Below are 12,346 nucleotides of genomic sequence, written 5' to 3' on the forward strand. Positions count from 1 at the left end.
CTGGGAACCATGACATCAGCAGCTGGCCCTAAAAGGAGGACAATGTGACAATGGAACAGGAAGGGGAAACGTTCCACCAACACTCAGGGCCACTGAGGACCAAGAGGGTGTCCTAGGCACCTCCCTGGCAGCAGGTCTCTGTCTGCCCCTCGTAAAAGGGTCCTCTCCTGCTCTCCTGGATTCTCCTGCCCAGAGAGGTAAGCCTGTCCTGGAATGCCTGTGACGTCCAGGGTTTTACAGGGAGGAAGCTTTTCTGTGGCCCTGCTGTGAGTGTCAGACGATGCGTTACCATTTACACTCATGTTTACTTGTTGCTTTTCCTTTCCTGTTTTCCCTTTCACCTGTGAGATGAAAAGCAAACTCCTGCATGAAAAACCTTGGCACATTAAGGGGGTTATGGAGGGAGAAGGAGGAAGTTTCAGGGTGCCCCAAGGGCTGTCCCCTTCCTGGCAGCAGGCGGTGGTGGAAACACAAGGGTGAGTGCTGGGAAGGGGAGAGATACAGGGCTGACCTCCCCAGACCTCCCTTAAATCAGACTTCCTTGAAATGTGGGAGAAGCTGCTAGCCAGACCACAGTATAACATACCAGGGCATGTAGAGACAGGACAAGGGGGAATGGCTCTAAACTGAAAAATAGCTTTAAACTGAGAGAGGGGAGATTTAGATTAGACATTAAGAAGGTCTTTACTGTGAGAGTGTTGAGGCACAGGAACAGGTTCCCCAGAGAAGCTGTGGCTGCCCCATCCTAGATGGGGCAGATTGGACAGGGCTTTGGGCAACCTGGTGTACTGGAAGGTGTCCCTGCCTGTGGCAGGCAGGTGGAGCTGGATGATCTTTCAGGTCCCTTCCAACCCAAACCATTCTGTGATTCTGTGATAATTCTGTGATACCTTAACTAAAAAAAAGGAATTAAAAATTAAAAAGAAGATAGATATTTTCTCCAGAATCTGCTGAGGGCTGGTGAGAGCTGAGTCAGTGCCTCCTCTTTCCCCGTCCCAACCCTCAGTCTGACAGACCCTACAAATGGCATCTGGGGACATCGCAGCCTTGCAGGCTGCCTCTTGCCAAAGCACCAATGGATAGCATGTGGACAAATGGATTTCAGGGAATTTGGTAGGATTGTGCCTCAACAGGGTCAGTGCTGACACCACTGGCTCTTGGCTTCTTTCCCAGTCTCTGTTTTCTCTTCATAAACAATGTTCATATTCATTTATCTCTTTTCATTATTTTTATCAAATTACACCTTCATAAATTTCTACTTCAGAATTTGTAGTTTACTAGGCAGTTTCATGAATATATGTGTCATTTCCTGAGACTTTCCACAACGTTTATGTATCTAGTTGCACACTTTAGAAAGCATAGCATAAAGAAGAGGCTCAGTTGGATAGCGTAACTGCAGTTTGTTCTGCCAAGGGAAGGAGGAGACATCAAAGAGCTTCTCAGCTCTTTCTCAGCACAACTGCCTGCGGTTTTGTGATTTATTCTGCTCCAAGCCTGCAGTAACTTTATTTACTCAGTATTGCTGCAAATTTACACCACTGGTGTTTCATTGGATGCATCCTGACTACTACCTTTAGCTCTGTGTTTAGGGGCTAAAGGATCACTTATGCATTATTTGCCACCTGTAAGAAGTGCTATTTTGATCTCTACTAAAACGTTTGACTTCTGCAGAGGGCAGGGTGAAAGGCAGCAGTGCATGGGCTTCTTTCTGTGCAATGTGAAGCAGCAGGGACTCTGCTGCTGAAAGACCCCTGTGGGGTTGAGAGGATCAGGTCCTGTGTGCCGAAATGAGCACAGAATGTTTCTACCTGCAGTTTGCTGCAGTGTTAGAAATCAAAGCCACAACAGCAGTAACTTCAGTTTTGTTACCCTGAGCCAAACCCAGTAAATCTCTGTCGGCACTGTCAGATGAGTCTTTTTGCCTTCCAGAGCTTGAAAGAGCCGGAAGCACTGGCAATGTTAATCAGGGATTTCTGTGCTTTCAGACAATCTAACTTCAGTTTAGTACTTGTCTCTCATGACACAAATCCCAGAACATACACTAATAACCATGATTTACAGCTGGAGCTGCTTCATTTTACTGCGTCGTGTAATTGCTATCCTGTTGAAGAGCCAGGCTTTCTGAAGCATATTCATGCACTGTAGCTCCTCAGCTGTGTGTACAGCATGAGTCCTGTATGCTCTGTGGCCCAGGAAACGGCACCTGCTAAAATCAGGTTTATTTTAAAATCCCAGCGGTGGAGGCTGGGAGTATGATTCTGCATGCCCCTCCTAAGCTGTTTATGCCTCTATATTACAAATGCAAAAGAATAGTAGAAGTTACTGATTTAACAGAATAAATGTTTAAAACTCTTAATTTGAGCGTTAGTGGCTGCAAGCAGAGGAATCTCACCCCTGCACCTGCAGAAGTAGCACAGTCTTTATAACCTTGAGGCTGAGTGAAATCACCAGGACCTAGATCATCGCATATATGCCGTATATTTTTTCCTATAAGTCTGTTAATGGCCACTGCGGGTTACAGAGAGGTAAGCAGCCCCTTGGTTGGAGCCGATGTCACCACTATGGTGAGATCCAGACTTTTTAATTCAGCACTTCCAACTGAAATACACTGCTGAGATGAGTATTACCCGCTCTGCCACTTCTTACAGGAATGGTAGGATGTAATAAGGCGTAAGGGCTGCACAACGGGAGACCACTCAAGAGTCTTCTGTGTGATTTACAGCAAGCAATTGCTTTCCAAATGTCTTTGAAAGTACAAAGTGCACAAATAGTTATTTTAGGAGACTGTTCTATATACAAAACTAGTGGTTATAACTTGGAATCTGGAGATCTAGTCTGGACACAACTGCAACGGCAGAAATAGGTGAAAAAATTTGCTTGCTTTTAATGGCCTCATTCTGCAATTAAAGGCCATAAATGTTTATATATATGTAATATTACATTGTGTTATATTACATATTAAAAGTATATGTGCATAATAATAATAGGCGTGTGTGCACACTATTAGGAAAGTAGTCAGCTGCTCTCCTTGGATCTGTAAATAGATGCATATACACACACATACAGCTGCTTCTTTAACATTGAAGGAAGTGTAGACTCCCACAACCACAGCGTGCCCTTGGCGAGTGGTATTAAGCTGTAGCTCTGCACATCAACAGCACTAATTGTGCCAGCAAGCCCCTTTGCTCCAACAAAACAGGGAGACTGCAGCAACAGAGTCCCTTCACTGGGGCCCACAGTCCCTCCTGGGCTGTGGGTCAGGCAGCGCCTGAGATCAGCTATTACATTGTAAAGTCCTACCACAAAGTCATAAAGATAGACAAAGCAGAGGCACCGTCAGATGCCGTTCGTTGCATTGGGCTATAGAGCCAGACATTATAATTCCTGTAGGATCAAACAGGCATTGCTTAGAGGAAAAGATACCCCCTACAAATATCTTGAAGACAGCAAAGGAAAGCAGAGGCTGACTAAACTCATATTTACATAGTTTTCCCACCAGACCCACTGTGCTGTGGAAATTCCCCTGCAATGTCTATGTATGAAAGTCTCTCTAACCTTGTGTACATAGCACTCCTCTACCTTTTGGGATATGTACAAGCAGCCTATGACTGGAATTAATTTCCCTGACATTTTGTGGTACAGCATGGAGTTTAATCCTCATTTGATGGCACTGCACTCTCTGCCTTTTGCTGCTGCCTGGGGAGCCAAAGCTGTGCAAACAATAACATTTCCCCTGGGATGATCCCACGGGAAGGTGTCACCTCTAGCCATGTGTTTGCAGCACCCATTGGAGCTGCCTGGGATACTGGGTCCCTGTCGTGGTTTAAACAGTCCCACAAGTAGCTCTCAGCTTCACAATGTTTTCCTGGGATTCCTTGCACCCAGCAGGTGTTCCAACCCAAGGGCCATGGTCATAGAAATGGTGAATTCAGATTGATTTTTAATGGGGGATGATGGGATTGTTCAGAGTAGGGAAAACAAGGTTTTGATAGTGAAGCTGGCAGCTGTGATGGAAATACCCAAATGGGGCCAGGCATCTCAATTAGAAAGCATCATTGAGCTCAGGGCAGTGCCCCAGAATGGAGATGACAGAAGGTCCTGCTATGACCTCCCATGGACACATCCACCCTGGCCATGGCTGAGAGCAGGGGGGTTATGAGATGGGACATGACAGCAACAGCCAAAGAAATATGGAGGTAACGGCAATTCCACTGTTATTAACACAAATGCAGTCATTGCTCTATCTTTGTCTCCCAATGAATCAGAGGAAATTGCCTCATGAACCCTTCGCCTTCCAACTACTTCAGCTGTGTTTTATTTCTATAAGATTAAAATATTCTGAGTAGATTTCAGCATATTATTATGAGAACAGAAGAGCTACAGAGAAAGTGAAGCTTCAGATGAAATAGCCAATAAATGTTGCTTTGAATGCACTTGCTTTTTATGGGGAGCTCTGATGTCAGGGACAGATATGGCTTTGGAGAAGATGTGCCATTGTGCTACAGATGTGTTTGTGAATACTTAGTGGACAATCTCCTGTAACATTGTAATGGGCTGCTTATCATTATCTGTTAGATTTTTAAGCCTGTCATTTTGATGTGACTGATTTTTCTATTTAATACTACTCCCCAGCTTACAAAAGCAAGAGCACTCTTCTTTGTGTGGCAATCCTATCTGGCCAGATTAGCAAAATGTTTATTTGCATTTTGCAAAAAAAGATTGGGCTTTGTGATGGAATATGTATCAGGCCAAGTGACAAATGTGATGCTTGGATATCAAAATCCCAGAATGGCTCATGATGGAGAGGGGGAGGCACACTTCCAAAGCAAAAATCTTTAATTCTGGCACTTTCAAAGTGGCATTTCATCCCTCTAATTTGCCACAAGTTTTTTGTTTCGAGTATTCTTTTGATGAAAGCAATCATGCAAGCAAAAAAAATCCCCATATTTAGAATTCAGTAAAACACTTCATCTGATCCTCTTCATTTTCCTGGAAAAGTTCAACATGAACATTCAAGCACTGCATTTCAGACTGTGGGGAAACTGCTCATCCAGGACTTGTGTAGTCTTGATGTACTCAGTGCCAAGAGAAGGTCCTATAAAAGCTACTGTCACTCATATTGCTCAGTAGGACTGTCCTGATGAGCATGATGGCTCAGCCTGGAAGGCAAGGTACAAGCACAGAGCCAGAAGCTGTGTGTCGTGAAGGCTTTACCCACCTGATACATGATTTCTGTAGGGTCAGCTATGTGGTTTTGTGTAGAGTGGCACAGGGAGAATCACAGAATGATGTGAGTTGGAACGGACCTTAAAGTTCATCAAGTTCCAACCCACCTGCCACAGGCAGAGACACACACCTCCCACTACACCAGGTTGCTCAAAGCCCCGTTCAACCTGGCCTGGAAAAGTCTGTTTGAAATAACTCTCCACTACAGGAAGAGAAGTGGTAAGTCAAGGATAGGAAGGGTGATCAGGCAACCTAGACAAGTTGTACGTTAAGGATGAGATCTTACCCTAGGCACTGGTGCTGCTGTTGCACAGAACCAGGCAGGTGAGCTAAGCCTGCATGTTCACAACTCGCATGCTTCTGCTGGGTTTGAAAAGTGCTCATTTCAGTCGTGCTTTTATTAATTCAAATCCCTTATTTTTGCAAGAGAAAAGTTTTCAAAAGCCTTATTCAGAATACACCATAAAATGTCCTTCAAACATTTATTAAAAGGAAAAGTTCAAGGGTAGCAGCCAGTTTTAAGCAGTGATGGTGCACGGCGACTTACCTAGGTGAAATGCAGCATGAAGGAGACATGCAGAGATGAAGAGAAGTCCCAGGCACAGACGGGGGGCCAGGATGGCCCCCGACATGCAGATGTTGTGAAAATGGCACTGACTTGACCCAGAGCAGTCTCTGAGCTTGCCTATATCCATGTGTTGTGATCCAAGGCAAATTACAGTTACAAGACTTCAAAGCGGGGAGATGAATGCAGCCCTTGATTAGAGGAAGCAGTGACCAAAACTTCTGGGTGAGACTTGACTTCCAAACCCAAGCGGGAGGGATATGATTATTACACTTTGCTTAGCACTGCTGAGGCACATCTGCAGTGATGTGTCTATTTTGGGGCACCCCATTATGAGATACATGGGTGTACTGGAGCAAAGGGTCACCAAGACATGTAGAGGTTGGAGTCTATATGCATAAGAGGAGGCTGAGAAAGCCAGGACTCTTCAGCCTGGAGGAGAAAATGCTCACATACATCTCATTGCTGCCTGTAGTTGACAAATGAGAGGCTGAGACTCTTCTCGGAGCTGCAGTACACGGGGATAAGGAGCAACTGACACGTACTGGAGTATGGGAAGTACCAATTAAATATTAACAAAACTATTTTCAGCATGAGGGTTGTTAAATGCTGTAGGATCTCAGTCTATGGAGAGATTTAAAATCTGACCAGACAAAGCCTCAATGCACATGATCTAGCTGACCTGATTTTGCAAAAGGACAGCAGTACAACCATGAGTAGAGTTAATGACATCAGAGATTTCATTGAAGTATGGTGGTGTCATTCAAAGTATGTCATTTAAAGTATGATGAAGAAGCAAAGGAATCTTAACATTAATTTGTTACAAGAGAAATGACAGAGTTGTTCATGAAAGGCAGAAATGACAAACTTTTCCAAAGCTAGTTCTCCAGAGATAATAATCAAGCAACACAATTAGATTGCATGATAATGAGATACTTTCTGCCCCAGCAACAAAAGATGCAGTGTTAGACTGCGACTGGTAAAGCTAAGTGCTTTAAAATCAGATGCAGATAGCTAGCCCAGACCAAAGAGTAGTAAAAGAGAAACCTTTAGGATCTCTCCAGATCATTGGTATTGGTTTTCACAAGTCCTGGATCAGAAGAAAAGTTCCAGAGAACTGAAAAAACTTACCCTGAGAAAAGCATAAGACAAGAATTAAAGATAGTCCTTAATGTGAATTAACACAGAGTTAGGGAATATGGCTTTTACCAGACCAGCTCAGTGATTTCTTTTAATGAGATGTAGAAGTTTGATTGACAGAGAGAGGTATTGATACCCTATACATGTGCTTCTCTGTAGCATTTGAGTTCATGCTGTCAGGCACTTGTATTAAGAAACTAAACTAGGTCAGACTTGTGGATTAAAACTCACTAGCCACCTTGTCTCAGACCTATGATGCTTAGTACACAACAAGTCAAAAGAGATGACCATTGCCAGAGTACCACAGAAACAGTGCTGGCTGGGTCCTCACCTTGTCAGCATCTTCACCATGGATGGTGCTGTGCTGCTCCTGCTTGGTTTTTTGCTACTCAGAAATTGTAGCACTGGGGAAGCCCATCCAAGGGGTGAGGAGCATGTCCCATGGAGTGGTCCCCTGCTCATCTGTGGTGCTCACTTGTGTGCATGTCCATGGACTCTGACAGCTGGCAGACACCACTCTGACTGTGTGGACAGAGACAACTACATAGACTGGAGGTGGTCCATGGGTGCCCCAAAGCTGGCAACCAGAGCACTGAAAGGTTTTGGGCCTCCTGCATCGGTAAAACACCTGTGAAGAGCTGTCTCTGCGGTCAGAGCAGAGGAGCATCATGCCCAATGGGAACTGGCAGGCAGAGGTTCATAGGGGAAGAGGAGGTTGTGAAGCTCTAGTTCTGCCAAACTAACCTTATTACTTTTCCCTCCTTTCTCTTTTGACATTAAACAAGCTGAGTGGATGAAGGGAAGATACAGACACAATTAACTAGATATTGCAAACAGGAGGGCGAGCTGCTTTTTATGGCTAGTTTATGTTTCAGACACACCACTATACAGAATAATGCAATAAGAAAAAACATGCGGTATTTACCCTGGGTTTATTCACTGCGAGTCCTTTGAGAGCTCCTTTTTGTTTGTCTTTATTTAATTGACATGGTCAGATGGACACCAGCAGGTCCAATTAGACAGATTCCACTGTACATTTTTATTTTTCTCTTCATCAGCATGTAGCATAAAATGTCCAAAATAATTTGTCTGAGTGCTAGAAATGAATATAAAGTGCTTGTTTCAGCCTGCATACAGTAAGTTTCAGCTGTACAGCATTTTATAGCCAAAGTAAACTGGGTTAATAATGAAATCACTGATGCAATCTTCAGACAGCCTTACTGGAGAAGAGGGACTATTGGGTGTTACGATGTAAGGTATTTGGTTGCTCAACTTTGGGCCTATCTGAACACAAACAGGCATTATGCTGTCCTTTGTCGCTATCTTAAGCTTTGGCATTTAAGTGTTAGGTGGAACCTATTTAAGAAAATCTCACCAATGGGACTTGGGTATGCCTTGGATACCAGGTATTTGTTTAATGGCTTTGTTGAATTGAAGCCTAGTAGATCCTCTTGAAAAGAAAGTGATTTTCAATCTAATAAGGTTATCTTAGTGTGAACATTTTAACTACATCAATCAATATGCCCTTCAGGAGTAAATGACTAATGGGATTTTCCTTTCTTTCTTTGTTACCAGAACAACGAATTGACTTTGCCTGTTGCTGAAGATTCTCATCTCCTTAATGCATTGCAGATATGTTTAATGGACGCAAGCTGTCATGGTCTGGCGGTAACCAGTACCAGCCAAAAATATTTCCCCATGGGACTGGGTCATCAGATTCCAGCTCTGCTCTCACAGTGAAAAATATGAAAAGGCTGGAAACGGAGTACACTGCTTCTAAAGAGGCCTTCACTAAGCAGAGAATACAAGATTATATTAAGCAGACTAATCTCGCATGCTTGAACAAAGAGTCAGCTAGGAAAACCAGCACAGAGGTTGTCTGGGATGCAGAGTCTGAAGGAGCCTCCTCGTCTTTCTCTGCAGAACACAGGGAAGAAGTCTCCTGGAAGACCTATGGAGACTTTTCAAAGAAAAATAAGCTGCTAGCAGGTATTTTTCAGCAATCTATTAGGGGGAAGGAGAGACAATAAGATGCCTGTACTTGATCTTTTCTACACATTTCTGTTTGCATATGGTTACATATGAGTGCCATGCCTGGGCACCTAAAATGGTGATGGATTTTGAGGAAAAGCATGTGCCTGCCCTTCCCTGCCTGCCAGCAAGTGCTGCAGTCTTGTGGGCAGCTGGGCTGGTTTGTACCATGTTTTGGGCAAAAATAGTGAGTTTCAAGGAGCACCAGGCCTGAATCCCAACCATGGAGAGAGCTCAGCACAAATGCAAGGTGCTGGTTTAGAAAAAATGGGATTTTACCGGTAATTTAAACAGAAGCAGAGTGAAGCCTGGACAGCCCCTCTGTTTTAGGCAGCATTTCTGACTTTCTGAGGTGTTCAGAGTGCAAAGATTTAGTTTTGTCTGGATCCGAGTTGCTCTGGTCATGTAAATGCCAGCAAACTAATATTAGATGATTATGTCTCTTATTAAATATCTCAAGCTATGTTTACATTTTAAATATATATATTTATATACAACCTGCTTTTAACAATATTTTACAGCTCAGTAAGTAATACAGGAGGCAGATAGGAGGGACAAAAATGTAGTTAATCCATGGAGAGGAAAACCCTCTAAATCATGTTGTGGGGGGATGACTTTTTTAAGGATGGCAAGAATTTGTTCTATTTTATTTCTGGCTTCCTGTGGTGACATAGCTCACCTCCTCTGTTTGCAAGCCAGGATGTGATTTGTGGCTGTATGGAGGACAGGGTCACAGCCATCCCCCTGAGTGGGTGAGGAAGGGACAAGTGGACCCATCAAAAGCCACTAGAAAGGGATCACACAGCAGACATGGGGAACAGTAGCTGTTTCTCTGCATAGGGAGAGTCTGGCTTTCTGCAACAGAGATTGGATTTCAGACTGGGTCCCAAGACGGACAACTTGTCTCTCTCCTAAGTATAAATCAGGCTTCCAGAGGAAAGATTGGACTTTTTCCCTATTTCTTCTTTGATCATGCTGTGAGCACGCATTCCACCTGATACAGCAGAGCCCCCAGCATAGCCCACCTTGGCACAGCCAGAAATGCACAGCCAGTATGAAAGAGCCAGGCTGATCCCTGAAGTAAAGAGTTACCTGTTTCCTAGAGAATTCATGCATTGGTCCTCCTCGGGGCTGGCCATCAGAAATGTTTTCTGCTCACTTTTGCATTTTTCTCAATGCAAATTTGCCAGCTCCAAAGAATGAGGAAAATCGACTCTTTTGCACATGTAAGATTTATTTTTAAGAGCTTTCCACTTGGAAATCAAGTATTCTTAGCAGGCATACACGTGAGCTGCATCCTTGAGGACAAATATGCCCTGGCAAGAGGCTGAGCATCTGAAACAGCTACAAGTGACTGGAAGCAAATGCATGCAGAAACCTGTCTCAGCGTTATCCCGGACAGCTTGTTTGATTTCCACATTGCAATTTAAAATTCAGATGAAACATGAAGTTTCTTTCAGCCTGTTTTAGTAGAGGGCTAGTATTTAGACACAAGTAGATTTACCAAGGAAAATCAAATATGGGAATGCCTCTTCAGGAGCCTAGAGTAAACAGTTAATACATCTTCAAGAATTTGTACACTACAGTGATTCACGGGCCCTCTCTGGCCTTTTGCAATCTCTTTTCATAGTGTTTTGTCTTTCGTAAGATTGGTTCATGCAATCTGAGCAGTAACCTTCATTTCAATGTTTTCTCTGGCTCCCTGCTCCCTCTCACAGCCATGCCTCTTCTATTTTCCTTGTCTCCTACTCTTCTACATTTTCTTTCCCCTCATCTCCTCTGCAACCCTACTGCCTCCCCAAATGTCTCCATGTCCACCCTCTTTCCCTAGACCTCTACATGCCCACAGATGCCTTTCCTCTCTCCCACCACCTTCTGCATATGCCTGCCCTAAATCTCTCCCTGTGTCCTCTCTGAACTCTTGGAAATAACACCTCTTGGGATGTAGGCACTAAGGTAGGCTACATAAGTGCATTATTTGATAGAGCATTTCAGCTGAGTTGATATGTACAATTAACCTAGGAGATGGGGGCTGTAACAGCCCCCAGGTCTGCTGTGCTCTGCATGCAGAGGGAAACATGCAGCCTGTGGCTACTGAATTAATGCAAACCTGGAGGAGAAGGGTTCTGCTCTGACAGCAAACCACTCAGGGCACTTCAACTATGATTCTATGATTCTAACTGCCTGTATGAGGTGTTCAGGCAAAAATTACCAGTGTCCTCCCTGTTCTTGTAGCATCATGACCTTCCCACAGAGGGGCAGCCTCAGTTCACTACCCTCCATTGCCCCTGTGCAGCTGCACCAACATGAGCAGAGAAGGTGAAACACCCATGAGAATATGGCCTCCCAAAGAGCCAGTAAAGGCAGGAGACCCAGGCTGCTTACAGATGAAACCTGAACAGAATAGCAAAGTAAATTAGCTTGTAACTCTTGTCTCTCTCTCTGCAAAGCCTGCCTCGGTCTCCTGCAACTTTTTTACGGATCCTTTTTTTGGGAGCTTTTTCTTTGCTTGCACGCAATTTATTATACCATTAAAACCGATGGGGAAAAATGTTCCTCGTTAAAGTGGGAAGGCTTTATCTGAAATACAAAATAATGAAATGGCAAGAAATCTTAGGGCAAGGGAAAAATCCTACTGTTCTGCGCAAAAAGAGGATCTTTCTTATTATTATTTTTTAAAGAAAGCTTTGTCCTCCGCTCCAGCATCAGCTGCAGATCCCCCCTCAGCGCAGCCCACTGGCTTCAAGCCGAAGGAATCCAAGTAAGGAGAGTAATTGGTAACATTTTTCTATATAATTCAGTCATGTTAGGCTGTATTTATGCCATACGTGGGCGAGCAGCAGGAACACCTAACAACTGGAGATTTACAGTATGCCTGAGACATCCACAGCCTGTCAGCTGCCACTGTGCCCTTGCTATTAATAAACTGGAAGTAATGTCTGTCTAAGCGGTTGTCTTTGGGACCCTCAACATTTTCTACATTAAAAGAGATGCTGCTGGCCTCTGCAGAGGGCATTTTTATTATTTTCTGTTGCTGTTAGTCAGATGCAGCATCTTTCGAGGCTGCTGCGATGTATGATTTTTATTCTGCAGGCTGCTGTTCCAGCTGTAGGGGAAAGGGAGGTCTGATTCCCAGGTCACAGTAAATCAGTCTAATACCCCCTTTCACACTACCAATGCTGCTGCAGCAATGTGGATTTACATGGTCCGGGGACATAGCTCACTCCTTTCAGCTGTCCGATACAAATGTTAAACAATACCTGGTCTTCCTTACAGAAAGATGGGGAGAAAAGAGAAGAGAATTTGCTCAAGAGAAGACACACTTGCTCAAGAGATGAATAAAGGTCAAGTTCTTCTGCAGTGTACTTTGAGTGGCACTCGGTT

The 12,346-nt window shown here is 44.0% G+C and overlaps 1 long non-coding RNA gene across 1 annotated transcript; it reads left to right on the forward strand.

Annotated features, from left to right (window-relative positions):
- Nucleotides 1–64: 64 nt before the first annotated feature.
- Nucleotides 65–11,934, forward strand: LOC130608737 (uncharacterized). Its single transcript, XR_008974631.1, has 3 exons — nucleotides 65–197; nucleotides 8,507–8,920; nucleotides 11,666–11,934. It is a non-coding gene; the product is annotated as an uncharacterized LOC130608737 (long non-coding RNA).
- Nucleotides 11,935–12,346: the final 412 nt, after the last annotated feature.

This window comes from Pezoporus wallicus, unplaced genomic scaffold, assembly GCF_028554395.1.
Source record: "Pezoporus wallicus isolate ANWC-B61680 ecotype Strahan unplaced genomic scaffold, APGP_CSIRO_Pwel_v1 contig_7113, whole genome shotgun sequence".
NCBI lineage: Eukaryota > Metazoa > Chordata > Aves > Psittaciformes > Psittacidae > Pezoporus > Pezoporus wallicus.